Genomic DNA, 21,295 nt, shown 5'->3' with positions numbered 1-21,295 from the left:
GTCACATTTGGAAAGGATGCTTAGATTCTGGATATTAGGGGTGGAGAAAAATAAAGAGTTGCTGGTAGCTCATTGTGTCTGGATGATGAGTGCATTGGTGTTAGCACTGTCAAAAACAGGTTAATTGTGGAAATGAATCTTATACAATTAAAATAGGGTAATGACTACATTTAGTTGGAAACTTCATTGCTGTAATGTATCTGTATAGTGTCAACCAAACAACTGTTTAAGGGCCATTTGAAAATCTGTACCATTATGCTGAATGACATTTGCTATGGTGCAGGATAATGTGGTCCACGGTGCAGTGAGAGAAACAGTGAGGGGTGATATTTTGGCAGTCCAGTCATTGCTTATCAGGACTAGGTGGTGTGAATCATAATGAAACTACTGGTAAAGTTTCTATAGACTTAGTGGTAAGCATCGTTGTGACGCACAGTCTTGTTTATGCATCCTCAAATAAAGCATTTAATTGCAGGTATTTCCTATATACACACAAAAATAAATACATAAATATTGTTAACTGGAAATAGTTCATAATGGACATCCCAAGCAAACTACCTTCAGCAGTTGCTTTAAAATATTAATAAGCATAATATTGAGATGTGTCAGTGGGCACGTATTTTTTCTTAATTTGCATATTACATTTATTTTAAAACATGTTAGGCAGGATGCTTTCAATTTGAAAACTTGTTCTTCAAGAAACCGTTCTGTCACTAATACCATATAGAAGAGGCAAAGCAAACACAGTATTAGGTAATCTTTAATTGTCAAGTCTCTTGGCGGAGATGATCTGTTATTAAGCATTATGTTGTGCTGGTTGAAAGGGGAAAAAATCTCATTTTTCCAAAGAGGAGTTTCACACGGATGCCCCTTTATGCGTTGTTGCCAGATTTTGTGAGCTGGATCTTAGCCCTCCGACATCCAAGAGATCAAAGTCTCTGCGCACAATGAATCCCAATCTGAACTCTCCAGTTCCTCTGTCCTGTTAAGGGTAGTCTAGGTTTTCTGGAGCGTAATGACTACTGGGATCGCCAGATTTAGCAGATAAAAATACAGGACGTCCAGTTAGATCTGAAGCTAAGATACATATTTTTAAAATATAGGGACACACATATACTGAAGTATTCGCTTATCTGAAACTTGAACTTAATCGGACGTTCTGTTTTTATATGACAACCCCTGCTTGCTTTTTCTTTTAGATGATTTACGGCAAAAATCCCTATTTAGGAGGCAATAGTAGTTTGTCTGGGACTACAGCAAATCTAGCTCATGGAAGTCGGCCTTCTCCCAATCTTGGCCTTTAAGAAAAAAGGCAATTCACAAGTCCCAGGAGCCTGCGCATTAAAGCGAGCTGTGCAGCAGCTTTCCCGCCGGTTTTCTGCGGAATGTAGCACTGTGGCCACGCCGCGGGGTGGAGCGCCGAGGGTTGTGTCCCAGCCGGATCGGAAAGGAGGTGCCGGAAACTTTAAACCCCGTCAGAGTACAACGTGTCCACTTAGACGGCGGTAAGTGCCGCCATTTTCTTTGCGGGCAAAGACTGGGAGAAGTTAGGCATCTCCCTTTGCCCAGTTAAGGGGACTGGGGTGCATGGCCCGCCGCCTCAGCACTTTGGTGACGTGGAATTGGGGTTCCCCCTTTCAGGGCTGATTTCTAGTGACACGTCGAAGCTTGCCAAGGCAGGGAAGGGAACGCTGCTTCTGTCCCGGATGTAAGATGGCGGTGCAGGCGGGGAGGGGGGGGCAGTGTTGGGGTGGTCACGTGTTGGGGAGTAGCGCGCGAGCCTCCTTAAGGGATCTCTATGGTTCGTCCCGGCGCACTGGAGCAGCGGAGCGCGAGGCGGTCTAGTGTCCGCGCGTGCTGCGCCGCCACCTACACCATCATCCGCCATCTGGCTCGGTTTCAGTTTTTCGGCGTTTTTTTTCTCGCCTCCTGCACAGGTGTACGGGATTACCCCTTAAGGGTCGTAGGGAACGTGTGGCTGGGGACTTCAGGCTGTGCCTTGGTTTCTAGTCGCGGAGCCGGAATCGGTGTCCACCTCTGCGGGAAGCGCCCTGGGCGTTCACCCGTGCGGAGAGCCGGCCTGGCGGCGGATGTGGGGAGCGTGGCACCGGTGGGGCCCCGGCCGCCGCCCAGCCCCCACTGTGGGCTTGGGGCGTGGAGGGGCGCGGGCGGCGCTGCCCGGAGACGTGGCGGGAGCGCAGCGGGGACAATCCGAAGCTCCGGGAGGACGGAGCGCGGGAACGCTGCTGCTCACCGCCTCACCGAGACCGTCGGATCCAGGTGGCATCTGGCTGCGCTTTGGCCGCCCATTTCCTGCTTTTGAGTGGCCGGGGAACGAGCTCCCTTCGGCAGCGGAGGGAGCGACTGCCTCTGCCACGACCCGGGTACACTTTCTCTGTTTCGAGAGAGGTCGGTTACATAGAGAAGTCCGGTCCCGGCGCCGCTTGAGATCCCCGGAGCTCTCGGGGCGCTCCCGTGACTGGGCGCAGGGCGGAGTCTTCGGCGGGCGGCGGGGAAGGACCGGGGTGCCAGCCGACGTCGGCAGCGGAGGAAGGACGGAGCAGCGCTGGAGCCGCTTCGCTCGCCCTCAGCGTGGTCTGGTGCTTCCCCGACACCATGGCCCTGGCTGAGGTAGTAGTTTGTGCTGTTGGTCGGGTTGTGACATTGCCCGCTGTGGAGATAACTGCGCAAGCTACTGCCTTGCTAGTGCTGGTGATGCTCAGCGCGGCGGAGGACAATGGCTGGGAATCCCCTTTGTTTTCCGGGGCTCAGGAACAGCCCCCCGGAGGCCAGGCCGACTCGGCCACCTCGGACACCGTTAGTTGTACGTTTTCGTGGAGGTGGGAAGGAATTGCAGGGAGAGGGGTGGACGGGGACATTTTTAAAGCGTGTGTAAGAGCCAAGCCTTGGGGTTCGCTTTTTACTCTAGTAGGAGTGAAATTGTGCAAGATCATGACACAAACTTTTCCAGCCTAATTTCAGCGCTTCTTTTAGCAGTTGATGCAGGATTTGGTTTGCACCTATTTACTTCATGCTTTAGCTGTAGGTCAAGAGTAGGGAGAACTGCCCTTGTCCAGAGCTGGCATTGGGAGAATAATAGACCCATTAATTATAAAGTTTATGCCTTATTACATTCTAAAGCTGGCTTTTTGATGTGTTCCCTCGGAAAATTTGAGTTTTAAATATATAAATCTGAAGCAATTAAAAGTTTCTATTTAAACTTTGCAACTCCTTGAATGAGAAGATTGCGTTTATAGTTAAATGCACTATTGAGATTTTTTTAATGAAGCAAATAAATTCTTCCTACACTGTGCTGTGAGTGGTATTTTATTTTTTAGTTTAACTTTGGGGGCACAAAATCATGGTGTGGGGTGGGGGTTTGTTGGCCTTTGATTCGCATGTTACATAATAAATTTTTATATCATTTTATTTTTGCATTGCACTTTATGGGCTGAAAGAATCTAGCTAAGAGTTAAAAAGTATGGTTTCTGGATATTGGGGCTTAAAATCCAATTAATGCCCATTTTGATTCCTGGGGTACCACTACTCCAAATAGGAAGATACAATTTTTATAAAGAAAATTTAATTTGGAGACCTAATTAAATTACTTGATGTTTTAAATACTCTGGAGTCTGGGTGGAAAAGAAGAAAATTGCATTTGTTAAATTTTAATTTCATTGAGATACAATGGTTGTAAATTTTAGTACTGAAACTGACCTGGTTTTGATTTGGGTAGACTATATAGCTTTAAATGTAATGTAATCACAAATAACTTTACATGGTTTAATTTTGATGCCTAATTGAAAAAGGCAGTCCTCTACTAAGAAGGCACATATATTATAAAAAGAAAAACTTTCAACTGTAACTCTATAAAAAAAGCTATCACTCAGTAACTTTAAAAACTAACTGAATCCTTTCCATCCCCTTCAATAGGCATCTGACACTTTTGTAACTCAAAAGTGATCTAATAAGTGTGCCTTGATTTGGTTTGGTTTAGTTGAGCTTTGAGCCATTATCTTACTTACTCTGTCTCATCTGGATGGAGCTGCCTTATTGTGGGAAGGACAGGGAAGAAGACCCTTATGTTGAATCTTAAAATGTAGGAAATACTTGAATGTTGGCTCTGTGAGCTTGCGTTTATTGATATAAAAGAGCAAAGTAGATTCAGGACTTTATTAAGTGCCAGTTCTTACAAATGATGAAAATCTCAGGGTGGTATTTCAAATCTTTTTGGCAAGAAGATTTATGGAGAAATAATCCTCAAATTTTAATTGAACTCTAATAACTTTTGTCTTCCAAAATATTCGGCCAGTTAAGGTAATCCTCATCCAACAGAGATTATCATCTTTCCCACTACAGTTTTAACATTTTAAGAGAGGATCAACAGTTGTTATTCTGTACCTCAGAGTATTATAGATTATGCCAATAAACTTACATTAATGGATCAGTAGATAGGAAACTACTATACAGATAAAGTATGCATAATTTTACACTTGACTTTTAAAGTAAAAATTACCCAAAACTGTATTGCCCACGTAGTAGGGACACTTTTGAGTTGTTAGATGTAAGGTACTTCCATGTTACTGTTCCCTGAGTTATAAAAAATCACTGCTACTGCCAGCTTGTTTTTGGTACTGTAATTCTATTTCTGCTTTAATCTCCAATGTGAAAATGTATCAGCCTTTCACTTTTACATTACACACTAGTGAAAATTACCCAGTGAACATTTTTACCATTGACAATTTGCTATAAGATGAATTGGTCCCAAAAGTACAACTTTCCAATCTTGGTATTTTTGACATTGATTTGGCACAGTTAACTTTCTGTGTTAAAAGACCTGTTGTCAAGCATTTAAGTAATTTATATTAGCAAAAGGCCATTAATGGGAAAGAATACTGCAGGATTTTGGATGCCCTTCTCAATAAATACCAGACCAAAGGAAAACTGGGTTATGCTAATGACATTTTAATGAATGTCACCCACAATTATTGGAAATATAGATGTTACTCTATACGGGCTACCTGTAGAATATTCTTTTTTTAAAATATTTTATTTATTTATTTTTTAGAGAGGGAAGGGAGGGAGATAGAGAGAGAGAGAAACATCAATGTGCGGTTGCTGGGGGTCATGGCCTGCAACCCAGGAATGTACCCTGGCTGGGAATCGAACCTGGGACACTTTGGTTCCCAGCCCACGCTCAATCCGCTGAGCTACACCAGCCAGGGTAGAATATTCTTGGGGAACAGTTTTGTTCATGCCTCAAAGTGAGGGTTCCTGATTGTTAATTACATATGTACACACACGTACACTAAGTTTTTTAAAAATAAAATTACCTTTTGGCAGGTAGGCAAGATGGACCAGAAAGGATGTATGCAGGACATATGCATACTGTGTCTGACGGAGTAGCCCCCAAAGAATTCTTGCCAGAGGAACATGACAGAGCCAAGAAAGCTGTGAGCTTTCTTCATAGCTGCATTCTCTCCACCTATTGTTTATTACACCTCACCCCTCCATAGTACAGAAATCTGACACAAGAGGTAATGTTACTTTACTTCCCCCAGTGAATACTGCTCTATAATTTTCTGCAACAAAAGGAAAATAGGACAGTTGTCTTCAAAAGTGAGTTAGGACAGATCGGTAATACCCAAGAGAAGAATTGTTTCCATTGTCATAAAACCTAAACAGCCATAGGTGCCATTGATATGTAGGTAATTGTGGCAAAAATGTTAAAATCAAACGATTAATGCAGTTCATTAGGTGTTTTTGTTGCATTATTACCGTTAGGTACCATGGGAAAAGCAATAATTGTATAGTTAGGTTACTGCTCCAAAAGGAACACACAAACGGTATAACATGAAGTGCTTAAGAAGCATAATGTGGGCTGATAAAGTGGTGACCTACTTCACCTTTGAAACCTGGCAGGAAAAGTGGGTGAAAGCTGAGGGGAGAGATATTTGGAGCACTTAGACATGGAGCTTGGAGAGCTATCTTGATGTTTGTAACCTCCAGTAGTCATTCTAAAAGTGGAATTGAGATCTTGGAGATGAGCAATACAATTGTACTTGATAGTGATACTCTGGGTAGCTTACATTTTTAATTTGTTTTATATGCTACTAATATGCTGGGGTGGTATCTGAATTCAACAAAAGTACGACTAGTTCCACATGGAATATATAGATAGTATGCTTTCATATCTTAAGTTGAGAGTTGTATAGACACACACATATATATATATATGGTTAAGTTTCCATTTTAGCTACCTTTCTTTAAAAGAGCTGTTTTGCTGAGATGTAATGGAATCTGAGATGCACAGATTTCTGGCTGCTGAAGTGAACAGGATCCTTCTAAGCTGCACCACTGACACCCAACAGTACAAATTTTATCTTATAATTGTATTAAATTATGAACAAACCTAAGATGTTCTGTGTTGATGAGTTGATGTGTCAATGATGTTTTAAAGGATGAGTTTCTAGTTCTCTATCCAAACTGAACACTGAAAATAACACCATTTGCTTTTAGTCAGATTTCAAATTCCATCAGCTCCGTTATAATTGTGGGTGTTTATTATGAGGGTCAGAGTTTCTCAAAAGGCCATATAGTGTCAAATGTCACAGAAAAGTCAAGTAAATTAGGGACCAAAAACTGTCCACAGACATTGGCAATTTAGGTCATATATTTGTAATGCTGTGTTTTCTGTTAGGAATGAAGAATCTCAACTATCTGGTTGAGTAACCAACCACAATTGCATGATCTAAATTATGCGTGTTTCATAGCACTTAGAACATAACTAACGAAAAAATTAAGATTCAAAGGTTCCTATTAATATTCCACACACAGTCTATTTAAAAGCCCTCATTAAACGGAAAAGCATTATATAGATACACAGCATGGGCTAACTAGTGATAACACTAACTCAATGTTACCCAAATAGATGGCAGAAAGCTGACTAAACTAAAATACATAAGAGAATGGAAATACACTTTCCTGTTTTAAAAAACATTTACACATGATTTAATAAGATTAGGTAAGTTATCAGTGAAAATAAGAATCTGACTTTAATTTCTTTTTTAGTGAATGAAACTCATACAGAATAAACATGTTCCAGATAAATCCATCCATTTTATTTAACAAGTATATTGAGTACCTACTATATAACCAGGGGCTACATAGTGGACTAAACTGAACAAATCTCTGCCCTTAATGGAAAATATTCTAGCCCTGGCTGGCGTAGCTCAGTGGATTGAGTGTGGGCTGGGAACCAAAGCATCGCAGGTTCGATTCCCAGTCGGCACATGCCTGGGTTGTAGGCCATGGCCCCCAGCAACCACACATTGATGTTTCTCTCTCTCCCTCCCTTCCCTCTCTAAAAATAAATAAATAAAATCTTAAAAAAAAGAATTTGTAAGCTGTTTGGGTATGTATAGTTTAAAAAAAATATTCTAATGGGAACACATTTGTCTACTGTAATAATATGTATTGTGCACCATGTGTGAGCCGCCTAGGTTGTTTGCAAACCTGTGTTCCACTGAGGCATCTACTCTAAAGCCCTTGTGGCAGAATCACTAGTGGCATTATGCACAATCTTTACATTTCTTCACAGGGTAGTCAGACATTACATTTTATGATGCACATTCTAAACATTGTAAGAGCTTCAAGGAGGAAGACTGCCCGTAAGTATGGTGTTGAGCTGGCTTCATAGAATGCACCTCCCTAGAGCAGAATTGTCCAATTATTGTGTTGGTACAAGCCATGGAGAACTGACTAGGAGCCTTGCTGGGACTGAATATGGGAGAGAGGATCAAATATTCATCCTGTTTTATACGAACTACATCTCAGGGTAACAACAGTTGTGAGGGATAGTTTCTCATCATAGAAAAATTCCAGCTTAAAAATACAGACAGCATGATAGAAATAGGATATTGACATTTTGTAACAGCTAATGAAATAATCAAGCTAAGTTTCCTCAATGGCTGATAGAACTGAGGTGGAATACCAGTGGGGAGCTATTTTGTGCATGTGTCAGTCTGACAACACCTGAACCCAGTAATCAATTTGTCACAAAAATGGACCACTAGAGATTCTCTTCCTCCTGAGGTGATACAGTAGAAGTATAGAACACCATACATGAAGTTCAAACCATTGAACTCCCCAAGCTTCTAGAACTGATACCAGTTCATAAGAAATTTAGGGTACAGATGAACACATTAAATCACCACCGGGTACAATTAGCAAAATCCACATGGGAAAATTCCACAGGGCAAATGACCTGATCTTTAAAAATTCCAAGAAAAAAGAGGAGGGAAGCCTATAATGATTAAACATTTTTGTTTTTTAATTATAGTTCTAGTAATAATTCACTGTGGCTTTCTAATATATAGCTGACCTTTGAAGAACATGGGGTTGAACTATGGGGTACATTTATACACGATGTTCTTCAAAATACAATCAGCCTTCTGTTCCCAGGTTTCCACCCATGGATTCAACCAACTGTGGATGAAGACAGTATTTTCTGTCCACCATTGGGAATTCTCAGATGGGAGGGTTGGCTGTATGTATCGATCTTTGCCATTTTAGTATAGAGGACTTCAGCATCCACAGATTTTTGGTATCTGTGGATACCAAGGCACAACTTCAACTAAATTTGAGGAGACAAGAGTCAAGAGTTATACACTGATTTTGGTCTGTGTAGGAGTCGGCACCTCTAACCCCCACGTCCAAGGGTATACTGTACATACAACAGAGGAAATGCATAATTATTAACATCATGTCACATTAAATCATAAGAGCCTAAAGAGGCAACATGAAGAGGATGTACTTTATTCTCTGATCGTTCTCTTCTAGTCCCTCTATATCCACGCAGACTTTTTTCTTTATAGTTTAAGTAAAAACCTTTGTGAATTAAGGGGCATATTGAAGAGATGGCTGTTGTCAACATCTGACTCCTTTGTACCCATAACTGATACATTTGGAAACAACTGAGATGTTCTGGGCTAAAATCATTACCTATTGGACCACTAGAGATTTCCAACCTTATTCCACATCTTTTTTCTTAATAGTAGCTCACCCATTATGACTCATTTTTGTCTCTACATCTTATTAGCTCTGGTATCACCTCCTATAATCAATCCATTCTGTTTTGCCTTTTCATCTTCAAATTGTGATATAATTGACATATACCATTATATTAATTTCAGTTGTGCAGCATAATGATTTGATATTTGTGTATAGTGTGAAGTCACCATAATAAGTCTATAGCCAACATCCATCAACATGCATAAACATTTTTTTGCTAGAAGCTTTTGAGATTGAATTTCTTAGCAACTTTCAAATATGTAATACAGTATTATGTATTATTAACTAATTAATTCTAGTCATTGTGCTATACCTTAAGTCTCCATGACTCATTTATAACTGTAAGTGTGTACCTGTTGACTCCCTCCCATCCACCCCAGTCCAACTCTGCCTGGCAGCCACTGACCTGCTGTCTGTATGTTTGAACTCTGGTGTTTTGTTTGTTTAAGATTCCATATATAACTGAGATCATAGGGTACCTGTTTTCCTCTGACTTATTTCACTTAGCATAAATGCCCTCAGGTTCATCCATGCTATGACAAATGGTGATAGTTTATTCGTTTTTATGACTAAAAATTTAATGTTATATATATATATATACACACACACATTGCATATTTTATTCCATTCATCCATCAGTAGACACTTAGGTTGTTTCTGTATCTTGGCTATTGTAAATAATGCTGCAGTGAATGTGGGGGTATGGGGGTGCATATATCTTTTAGAGCTAGTGTTTTCATTTTCTTAAAAGGACTTAAAGAAACTTAGCAGTCAATTGCCATGTGCAGAACTTGTTTGAATTCTGATTTAATCAAAGCCAACTGCAAAAATACATGAGACCAATGGAGTAATTTAAATACTGCCTGAATAGTTGAAGTTAAAGAATTGTTAATTTTTGATAATGGTATTGTGGTTGGTTTTTTAAAGAGATTTTATTTATTCAGAGAAAGGGGAAGGGAGGGAGAAAGAGGGAGAGAAACACTGATGTGAGAGAAAAACATTGATTGGTTACCTCTCAAAGCACCCTAACTAACGACCTTTCCTTTTGTAGTACAATGCCCAACCGAGCCACGTCGATCAGAGCTTATGGTTGTTGTTTTTTTTTTTTAAAAAAAAAAACAACTAAAGGCCCTGACTAGTGTGGCTCAGTGGATTGAGCATGTGTCTGTGAACCAAGGGGTCACCAGTTCGATTCCCAGTCAGGGCACATGCCTGGGTTGCAGGTCAAGTCCACACTTGGGGGGCATGTGAGAGGGGACCACACATTGATGCTTGTCTCCCTCTCTTTCTCCCTCCTTGCTCCTCTATCTAAAAATAAATAAATGAATCTTTTTTAAAAAACTGAAGAATTTGTTAATGAAAGGATATGGTGTGTGGAATTTGCTAAATGCTTCAAAATAATCCATAGGGGTGGAGGGGACATGTGCACGGGTGGGAGTGCACATGAACTAGTGCCCCAGTGTTGGTATTTGTGGAGCCTGGGTGATGGGCATATGGGTGTTCTTCATACTATTCTACCTTTGTGTGGAATATTCCATGATAAAAACTAAAAAAAAAACCACACACACACACACACAAACCCACAAAAACACTAATCAAACAAAACAAGAGAAAGAAAGGATCCTGTGACAGAGAACCAAAGGAAAGAGTAACAACCCACATAAAACCACACAATGCTTAGCAGGATACATACATGAGCATCTTCTGTTTTCATCCTGGGACTTCAGTTGTCTTAGAGGAATATTAAAGATAATCACTGTTGTGTAGACATTACAATTACTAGTACCTTTAGTATTCTCTGGTGACTATCCATGAACCCTATGGAGTTCATTAGACTTGAATTGACTAAATCTTCCTTAAACTCTTCTTGACAGTATGACTCCTCCCTTGTTAATTGAGTTTCTTGTTAGCATTTTATTTTAAGGAATTAAAGCCACCATTTCTGAGGTTAGGAATTCTCCAATAGTCAAGTCAGACCATAAACAGGGATTGAAGAAGCAGAAAGATCCTCCATCACTCCCAGGAAATCACACACCCAAGAAAAACACCTCATCCCAAAGTTAGCGTGCAAGTCCCAAAATGACCTCTTGGCATTTTGATCTGGTGTCCATCTTTTTTCCTTTATAATGTCTTTTTTTTCTTATTTTCAATTAATAGAATAATTTTATGTCTTTCTCTGTGTGGTAAAAATAATGCCCTTCTCCAAAAATCATGTTCAATTGGATGTATAAAGGTGGTTGTGATGAGATTTCAGGTCTCATGTATTTTTTTAATGTAAGAAAAGATAAGCAAGAAAATTAAGGTGGTGGCCTTATAGGTATTCATGTGGCCTGTGCACTGTGCAAACTGTTGGAAAGAGTGAGACAAGGAAATGAATGCAGTCAGGCTAGGCTAAGTGGAAAGTCATGTTTGGGGATAGATGGAGTTTTAAAGTGCTAAGAAAATGATTTAACAAAACTGGGACCATAAAATTTTTAGAAAGAATACAGACTGATTTCTTCCAGAATTTTAGGAGCTCTGGGAATAGAAAATCCATAAGGGTAGAAAAAGGAGAGATCAACTCGAATGCCAGAGGTGCATCCCTAGACGAATGTGGGCAGGAAAAATGAAAGATCTTGGATCATTTACTCGCTCAGTCATTTTTTAAAAACAATTGTTAACTTGTGTATTTATTAGATATCAAGATGAAAGGGAGCTTTTCTATTTGAGGAAATAGGCATATATGTAAATCATTGAAAACAATAAAACAGGTGCTTCATAGATCTGTCTGTGCAGCAATATCCCATGGGGATAAAAACTACAGAGCAGTCAGCGTCCATCGTGCCCATGATCAAGGGGTCAGCCCAGAACACACGAGGAGTAGACATATTCTCACTGTGACACGAATGAACGGATGGGTGTTTCTGGATATAAGCATAGCATGGGGGAAGGTGTAGGTACACAAAAAGGCATGGACTTTCCAGGAGCATATAGTCTATCTAACACAGGTATTATATAGTATCTGGGGTTAAGGGAATGGATGGTGGTACAGACAAAGGCTGGGAGTATGGTTATGGGCTAGATCATGAGTAACCTACAAGAGTAAGGAGCGTTGACTGTTTTGTTATTGGTATATAATTGAATATAACATATTAGTTTCAGGTACACTACATAATGATTTGATATATGTATGTACATATTGCAAAATGATAACCACAGTAAATCCAGTTAACATCCACCACCACTCATTGTTACAATATTTTCTTGTGATGTAGCCATCAATCTGTCCTCTGTATATGTGAATTTGTTTTTCTACTGTTTTTATCTTTTCAGATTTCACATGTAAGTGAGAATATACAGTATTTGTCCTTCTCTGTCTGACATTTCACTTAGCAAAATGCATTTAAGTTTTATCCATGTTGTTGTAAGTGGCAAGTTTATTCTTTTTTATGGCTGATTAATATTCCTCTGTGTGTGTGTGTATCACACATTCTTTATTCATTCATCCATCAATGGACACTTAGGTTGCTTCCATGTCTTGGCTATTGTAAATAATGCTACAGTGAACCAGGTGGTGGGAGCATATATCTTTTTGAGTTAGTGTTTTTGTTTACTTCAGATAAATACCTAGAAATGAAATTGCTGAATCATATGATAGTTCTATTTTTAATTCTTTGAGGAACCTTCATACTATTTTCAATAGTGGCTGCACCAATTTACATTCCCACTAACAGTACATGAGGGTTCCCTTTTCTTCACATCCTCACCAAAACTTATTTCTTGTCTTTTTGATAACAGCCATTGTAAAAGGTATGAGGTGATATCTCACTGTGGTTTTAATTTGCATCTCCCTTATGATTAGTGATGGTGACCAGCTTTTCATGGACCTGGCCATCTGTATGTCTTCTTTGGGAAGATATCTATTTGGATCCTTGCCCCAGACTAGGCGCCATACGCATTAATGAGCAAGCTTTCAGATGATTTCAGCATGAGCTACCATCTGGCTACAAACTCATGAGACACCGCAGCAAGAACCATCTAGTTAAGTTTAGTCAAGCCTCAGAACTGTGAGAGATCATAATATGGTGGTGGTTGTTTTAAGCCAAAGTCTTTGGGTGATTTGTTACATAGCAATAGATAACCAGAACCGATTTGGGGACCTGGAAATGGAATATTAACAGAACAAAACCTAAAACATAGGCTAGTGTCTTTGGAACTGAGCTATAGGTATAAGTTGGAAGGGCCTTGAAGAGTTTAGTAGCTGAGGTCCAGTGGCTCACGAGGTTCTCAGCAGGGCTTAAGGAAAGGGAAGGAGAAATTATTAAAGCTGGAGGAAAAGTCCTTGTTAATAAAACTATTGCCTGTGATAATGTGGAAATGGAAAATATACCTAATGGATCAGCCTGAAGATTTTTCAAGCTAAAGGGTAAAAGTTGCATCTGGTTTCTCATAGCTGTGTATCATAACATACAGATAATGATGAGCTTTAGAAGAAATTACTCAGTTTTCAAGCAAAATTTAGAGAAAATATAAAGGAGTCAGGACTTGCTGGGTTAGAAAATAAAATCTTTTTGTGATGATCAGTCTCTCCCAGCAAAATATTCCTAAAGTAAGAAAAGATCTCAGGACAAAAGTCAAATTCATGACCCTGTCACAAAAGCTTCTCAGGGTAAAGACGAAGCTAAGCGTATAATTATAAAAGGATTTAGGCCTCAGAAAGATTTAGGGTGGTGCCTTCTGAATCCTTGCAAACAAACAAAAGCTCAAGGATCCTTTCCATTAAACAAAGGGAGTGTCAGACTGATAAAGGCATTGATCCACAGGGGCTTTACAGCGGGCTCCAGGTAGATATGATTTGTTGATGTGACTGTGTTGTCTAATGAAGTAAAGTCTAATAAGATCAATAAGGTAAGAAACTTAAAAGCTTTTAAGAAAATTATACTTGTAAAAATACTACTAGCTTGGACCATAAGGAACAGAGATGGCTTCAAAATGAAAAGCTTTTAGACCCTGAAACCTGTGCAGGCAGGAAGCAGGCTCATCAAACTACTGACCTTAAAATATAGAGTATTTTATGGAATAGGAAGGATAACTCCATGGATGGAGCAAAGAGCTGATGAGAGTCACTGCAAGCTGTAAAAGTGAAACTTAATCAAGGAACTGACAACATGTGCCCATCGGATTTGCTGTGGACCAGAGACTGCTGCATGCCTGGTTTCCTCCGTTTGTGAGCGAGAGTTCACAGTGGTTGTCCTGTTCTACCCCTCCGTGGGTATGGCATGTGTGAGGCACAGATAATTTGTTTCTAGCCCACAGGTTTTTCAACCATGAGGAATAGTACTTTTTCCTAGAGAAAAGGAACCATTGCTTTTCTTTCTTTCTTCCTTTTTAAAGGACATTTAAAATCACATAATAAAAATGACAAAATATATTTGAATATAGCTTCAATGACTGTAAATAAACATGAAAATTCTCCTTAATCTCATATGTTAGTATATGCTCACTGCCTGACATGTAGTTTTTGTAAATGTTAGTTTCCTTTGTCATTATCTTTGCCCACGGCATCCAGTGCCCTGATGCGGACTTCTAGCTCACTCTGGCTCTCTCCCCCTACAGCACCTTCCCCCTCCTCCCCCAGGCCTCTCTATATGCTCCAGACATCTTCTGGAGCTCTATTATCATCTAAACTCTGAACTTGCCTACCTTACTTTAAAACAATTTAGAGTGCTTAGACAGTCAGTATGAATAATGCATGTGTTAGCACAAAAATCTCACTTGAGTGATGGCAGTAGCCACCTTCATGTTGACCCCGTGGAGTAAGCAGAAATTTCAAGCACTTTTATAGGCCGCTTGAGTTTATTTTGGGTAAGGACCCTTAAGTTGATACTCAAGTCATGCCAGTCTTGTTCCTTTCTAATGAAGAGTTCCATTTTAAGGGATAAAATATAGTGTAGAAAACTGTGCTCAAGTCTGTCCTGGCTCCTCACCATGTTATGGGCCATCTGTCCAGGATTCTAATCTAATGAAAATGAACACTAATAACAATGTTAAAGATGAAAACCTAAAAGGAGGATTTCTAAAGGAAAGGGGACTAGAGAAGGAGGGTAGTTTTGCCTTGGAAAATAAATGTGCTTGCGGAGTTCTGTGAGGCAATGTGTACATGTACAGTGACCCTTAAATGACACGGGTTTGAACTGTGTCCACATATTCATGGATTTTTTCCCCCAAATACTGTAATTGTGTTTTATCATTTTAACTTTTTTTTCTAGCTTGCTTTATTTAAGAATACAGTATATAATAAATATACAAAATAAGTTAATTGTTATATTATTGGTAGAGCTCCTGGTCAATAGTAGCTATTAATATTTAAGTTTTGGGGGAGTCACAAGTGATTTCTGACTGCATGGGGCATGAGTGCCCCTAGCCCCCACACTGTTCAAGGGTCATGTGTGCACATGACTGCACATGTGTTTATTTAACCAGCATCACTATCACTACATGACTCAGCATGCTCGCTGCTGTCGGGACAAGCTAGACGAGGGAGAACACTTACTCGGAAGGACTGGTGCCGGCACCAGTTGGCACTGTACTGTGTGAGACCTGGGGAACCCTCTGATTTGCCATACCTTAGGGAAGGCTTTTGCATAATATTAGAGCATGTCTCTTATTGCAGTGCATATGCATTCTTAGATTAAAAAATAATACTGAGTTCTCAGGAAAATTCAACTCCATCAACAATAGCATCTTTCCATAAACTATTGGGTTGGCCAAAAAGTCCATTTAGTTTTTTCCATAAAATAAAAGACATAGTTTTCATTTTCACCAATAACTTTATTGATTTGGATATTTTGAGTTACGTTGGCTTTCTCCTGCTATTGGCTTCTAGTGAGTAGAGGCCAGGGGTGCTGCTAAACATCTTCCAATGCATAAGGCAGGCCCACAGCAAAGAATTATTTGGCCAAAATATCAATAGTACCAAGAAAATTCACAAGCCACTTGGACATGTTCAATCAGCCACAGCACCTTCCCCATATACTGCACAAATATTTTCTTTTTGCATTTCAATTGAAATACCTTTCTTGAATTAATAAAGCACAATATGCCAAAAATGTTACATATTTTCTTCTATCTTCAATCTGAAAATGGCTGCACAAAAATTCACCAATTTTGATGTTTTTTTTAAATGCACGCTGATATGACAGCTGTCACAATACATCTAACAAAATTGTTTTGAACGAACTTGAAGACAACTAAGCAGGGTACTAGAGCCAGCATATGCAAAAATCTAAACAACTTTTTTTTTCAACCCAATAAAAGCTTGTAAAGCCTTGGTAAGAAAAGAAACCATCTAACTTTAAGAATGAACTTACTAACAAGTGAATTTAATTCACAAAAGAAAATTTCCATAAAATTTAGGTTTTGGTGTGTTTGTTTTTAATTAACATTTTAATTGTTTGGTCAAATACTGAATTTGAGTTCAAAGATGTATCTCCCCTGAGGATGAAATCTAAGGAGGGCAAGTAAATAACAGAAAATTGGAATTGCCAAATTTCACAGCACAGTGAGCACTCTAGTCCTTCCATAGCAAATAGTATGTGGCACTTTTTCTTCTACAAAATTCAGCTCCTTCCTACACAAATTCCTCTCATTTTTATCTTTTTTTTCCACCTTTACTCAGTTTCTTCTTGTTTGCCTAGTTTCTTCATTTCTTCCTGCTATCTTTCGTGGAGAACTGATGAGGCACCAGAAGCAAGGGTGGACTCACAGTTCTATCCCGACTCATCACGGTACTCCAGGCCAGCCACCAATCAGGAGATTGGGGGAGTCAGTACTGGTCAGTTGCTGGAGTTGACTTTGGGTCCTTGGGCAGTGGAACTCCTGTGTCTTTCCATTGCTACCACTTACCTTATAGGCAGGTGATTCAGTAGTGAGTTATTCTGTGCAAGAGGAAGTAAGAGGTTTGGAGTCGGGTAGCCAGAGGGTTATTTCCTTTTTCTGCTATTTAATAGCTGTGTGACCTCAGGTAAATTTCTTAATCTCATTTATCCTCAATTTCCTTGGTTGTAACAACTACCAAGAGGGGTTGTTCTGAAGACCACAGATAATATAGCTGAAGTGCCCAGCAAAGTCACCAGAGAAATGGCCCTGTTGGTACTTTAAAGGAATGTTCAGGAAGTGGCTCAGAAAAAGATAAAAAGCATAAATGTATTATTTTCTTTTTATATGTATTTTATTGATTATACTATGACAGTTGTTCCAATATTTCTCCCTTTGCCCCCCTCCACCTGGTACCTGCCCATCCCCTCCAGCAAACCTCCCCTCTCTTAGTTTGTGTCCATGGGTCATGCATACAAGTTCTTTGGCTTCTCTATTTCCTATACTGTTCTTAACAGCCCCTTGTCTATTCTGTATCTACCAACTTGTTCTTAAAAAAATATGGACCACCTCACAAATTTGCATGTCATCCGCTCGCAGGGGCCATGCTAATCTCTGTATTGTTCCAATATTAGTGTATATGCTGCCAAAGCAAGCACTAAATGTATTATTTTCCTTAAAAAATTCTTTGGTAATTTTTAACTCTTTATCCCCCATGCCTAATTGTGATGTCTATCAACATTGTCAAAAACAATAGTCAATCTGAGTCTTTTCTTGTTGATTGAAGTCTAGCCTGTGTGAGACTAGGGAACTCTTCCTTGCTTGTTTGCAATTGCAGTAGCAATTGTATTACATTACTTGGGTTGACAAATAAATAGCCAGGAGTCATTTTGCATGACAGCCATCAGTTCTATGGAAACTATAAAATGGACCCAAATAGTCGGGTTCCCTGGGACTGTGGATCTGTGTATTTCCCCCTTTATTAGAGTGTCAGATGCTCTTGACTATCTTTCAGGGCAAAGATGCATGACCACCCAGAGCATCTTTGCAGCACTGGTGAAAAGAGGGTGGGGCTAGGTTGCGTGCTGATAGTATGCTGTAGTCCTTGCAAGAGAGGCTGTCTTTGCTGAAGGGCATAGTATTGCTATTGTTACAAGTACCTTTTTAGTCAAAGCAACATATCTTCCGTTCTTTAAATGACAGATGGTTAGGATTGTTACTTCTGTTGCCAGCAAACCCAGAAGAGGAAAAACAAACAAGTAACTGACATAGAGTACTTGGTTTTCAAGAATACTAGGAAAAATAGTTTCAGCAAGGTTATACAGTGTTTGTGGTGAATACCTCTCACTCCCATGATGTCCACACCCCAATCCCCAGAACCTATGCTTATATTAGGTTACATAGCAAAGGGGAATTAAGACTGCAGATGGAATAAGATTGCCAATCAATTGACTTTAGGATAGGGAGATTATCCTGGATTATCCAGTGGGTCCAGTATAATCACAGTGGAATAGGGAGGCAGAGAGCCAGAGTTGGAGAAGGAGATGAACTTCAGAAGCGAAGTTAGCCTGATGCCATGTGAGGGCTCATCCTGCCATTACAGGCTTTGAATAGAAATGAAAGGGGCCATGAGACAGAGGATGCAGGTGGTCTCTGGGAGCTGAAACAGGCAAAGAAGCACATTGTCACCTAGAACCTTCGGGAACCCCTTCTGATACCTTGATTTTAACCCAGTGAGACCCATTTTGGGCTTTTGACCTCCAGAACTATAATTAGCTTGTAATATTTTAAGCAATGACGTTGGTGATGATGATTTGTTACAGCAGCAATAGAAAACTGATGTAGCATTTAACCATAAACTAAATATCTAAAATTGGTGAAGCCAAACTTCATTCTCTTTCCAAGAGAGGTGGTATTACCTGTAAAATGACAAAGCAAGAGAAAGCAGAGGAAACCCTTGGAGCTGGCCCGGCTGGCTGCCATTATGTCGGTTTCCATTCACTTCCTTCTTACTAGTTCTCCCGTGCCCTGCCTTAGGTCACCAGGGCTTTTCCCTCAGTGCTTGGGTCCTCGTGTTGCCTCCTCCTTCTCCTCCTCCTCCTCCTTCTTTTGCTTGCTGTGATCTCCTCCTTCCTCACTTTTCTCTTTTCCCATTTTCCCAATTGTCTTCTCTCCACTTCTCTTCTACTCTGACAGGAGATAGCAATGGTCCAGCTAGTAAGAAGAAAATGAACATTCCTCCTAATTCCCTCCCTTCTTCCCCATACCTACGTTGTTCATGGGGAAGGATCTTTAAGGAACACTAGCAAAGAACGGAAGGAATAGACAGGAAAAGAGGCACCTGAAGACAGTAAGGATTGAAAACAGGACATTGCCACCTCATCTCGTTGACTTAACAGTCACTGTTTTCTTTTAAAAATAATTGTAATGTACTGCACACCAGGGCTGGGTATAATGATTCTTGTGCTCTTGGTAGTAGGGTAGAAGCGCCTCCATTTCTCTAAATGGTTAACTAACTGCACACTTAGAGCCCTCGGCAGAGGTCAGGAGGCAGAGTTAAGTACTCAGAGTATACCCAGCCCCATCCCCATCTGTGATCTGTACAAAATTTCATATACACTTCAAGCTAGTCATATATTCTGTGAGTCTTCATGTGTACTTGGCAATGCACCAGATGCTGTTAGGATGGCGGTGGCAGCAAGCGAGCGGCAGGACCAGTGCAGCCTGCTTTCTGGTGGAGAGGGATCTCTGGGATGTGGTATGCGGTTGCTGTTCCCTTGGTATACAGCATATAAGCAACTTACTGCAGGTTTTGTCTTAAAGATGTGAGCTTATATAATTTGGACAAGAACAACAAAATCAGAGTTTCTCGCTAATGGTTACTCAGTGCCTCTGTGCCTCCGAAGAGTACAGTAAGTTCTTCCTTTAGTGTCCAGGAGGTGCTTCTGGCGCATGAGGAAGGGACGTTCCACTCCGCTGCCTTTGATGTGATCTCCTGGGTGTGCCAAATAATGTCTTGGCATCATTTCAACCCCCTCTTGTTATTTTATAGGTTTTATCACATGGCTTTATCGATTGGGCAGAACCAAATCTTTAAAGGGGTATGACAACTTTCACATCCGTCCTGATCTGGGCATACTCCCTGGCGGAGCCACATCTTCGTTCGTTAGAGATGGAGGAGATATAAAATGTCTAACTCCAATCACCTGTATTGCTATGGCCCTCCAACTGGTCTCCTTGGCTTCTTTCTTTTCCTCCTCTAATCTTGCCCATGGACTTTTGTCAGAGGGATCTTTTTAAAACAACACTGGCAGCCACCCCTCTCTCTCCTGCCTCCTTATTTGAGTAAGACGGTCTCATAACACCCTCCACTTTTACACCTGTTAGCAGTTATCACACCAAACTGTAATTGCCTGTTCACTTAACCTGCATCTCCCACTAAGCTCTGACCTGTGGTGGTTGGCCCTCCCTTAGCCCAGATGCTGGGAGGCAAACAATTCATCTGCCTGTGTTCAGTGAGTGAAAGCCACTTTGCTACCTAAGAACTTAAAGTGATTCCCTTTGTTCATCAGATCAGATCTAGTCTCTGTTTCAGTTTCAGATACAATTGACCTCTGAACTACATGGGTTAGAACTGTGCAGATCAATTGAAAAATCCATGTATAAGTGGACCTGCACAGTTCAAAACCACATGGTTCAAGGGTCAGCTGTACTCTGATTTTTTTTGTATATACCTTTAGCACTCTTCTTGGTTCTCTCCAGGTTCTCGTGTCGTCATTCTGTGAATTGTTTCCTCTGCTCATCTGTGGTAGCTCGTCTTCAAAGATAGCTGCCATCCATTTCTCCTTCTCTGTATGCACGTGCTGCCCTCCTCCCCCCAACCCCCCACTGAGATGAGGTCTGTCCCTCCGTGCCTTTGAATCTCAGCTGGCTTGTCACTAATTTCACCCACAGAATATGATGGCAGTGACACTGTGCCAATTTGGGGCCATAGAAATGGCATTTTCCACTTCCTATCTCTTGAAGCCCTCAACTTCAGTAATGCATGCAGGCAACTCTTTTTTGGAGAGGGAAACCACATAGAGAAGGTGAGAGAAGAAGCCATCCAACACAACCAGCCCCTTCGAGGCCTGAGGTGATGCCAGTTCCAGCTGTCACCTGACTGAAGCAACATGAGAGGTCCCAAGAGGACCACCCAGTTGAGTCAGCCTATAGAACCATGAGATAGCAATAGTACTTTTAAGCTGCTAAGTTTTGGCTGGTCTGTTAAATAGCAATAATGATCCTAATGCTATCCTTTCAGGTCCCAAAGCTAGAGTTTCTATAAAGCTTTTCCTTGCTAGTCTAGTTGACATTGATCTCCCTCTGT

The 21,295-nt window shown here is 40.5% G+C and overlaps 1 long non-coding RNA gene and 1 other non-coding gene across 2 annotated transcripts in view; one reads left to right on the top strand and one right to left on the bottom strand.

Moving 5' to 3' along the window:
* Window positions 1-1,281: 1,281 nt before the first annotated feature.
* LOC118499040 overlaps window positions 1,282-21,295 on the top strand; it is a 73,189-nt gene continuing 53,175 nt past the window's right edge. Inside the window, exon 1 of the long non-coding RNA XR_004901537.1 lies at window positions 1,282-1,505. This is a non-coding gene — a long non-coding RNA (uncharacterized LOC118499040). The remainder of the gene's footprint in view (window positions 1,506-21,295) is intronic.
* Window positions 17,482-17,585, bottom strand: LOC114514209. The gene has a single exon (XR_003685945.1). It is a non-coding gene; the product is annotated as a U6 spliceosomal RNA (small nuclear RNA).

The sequence above is a fragment of the Phyllostomus discolor genome, chromosome 2 (assembly GCF_004126475.2).
Source record: "Phyllostomus discolor isolate MPI-MPIP mPhyDis1 chromosome 2, mPhyDis1.pri.v3, whole genome shotgun sequence".
In the NCBI taxonomy this organism is placed as follows: domain Eukaryota; kingdom Metazoa; phylum Chordata; class Mammalia; order Chiroptera; family Phyllostomidae; genus Phyllostomus; species Phyllostomus discolor.
Note: the sequence above shows the minus strand (reverse complement) of the source record. Positions and strands in the feature narration are given on the sequence as shown.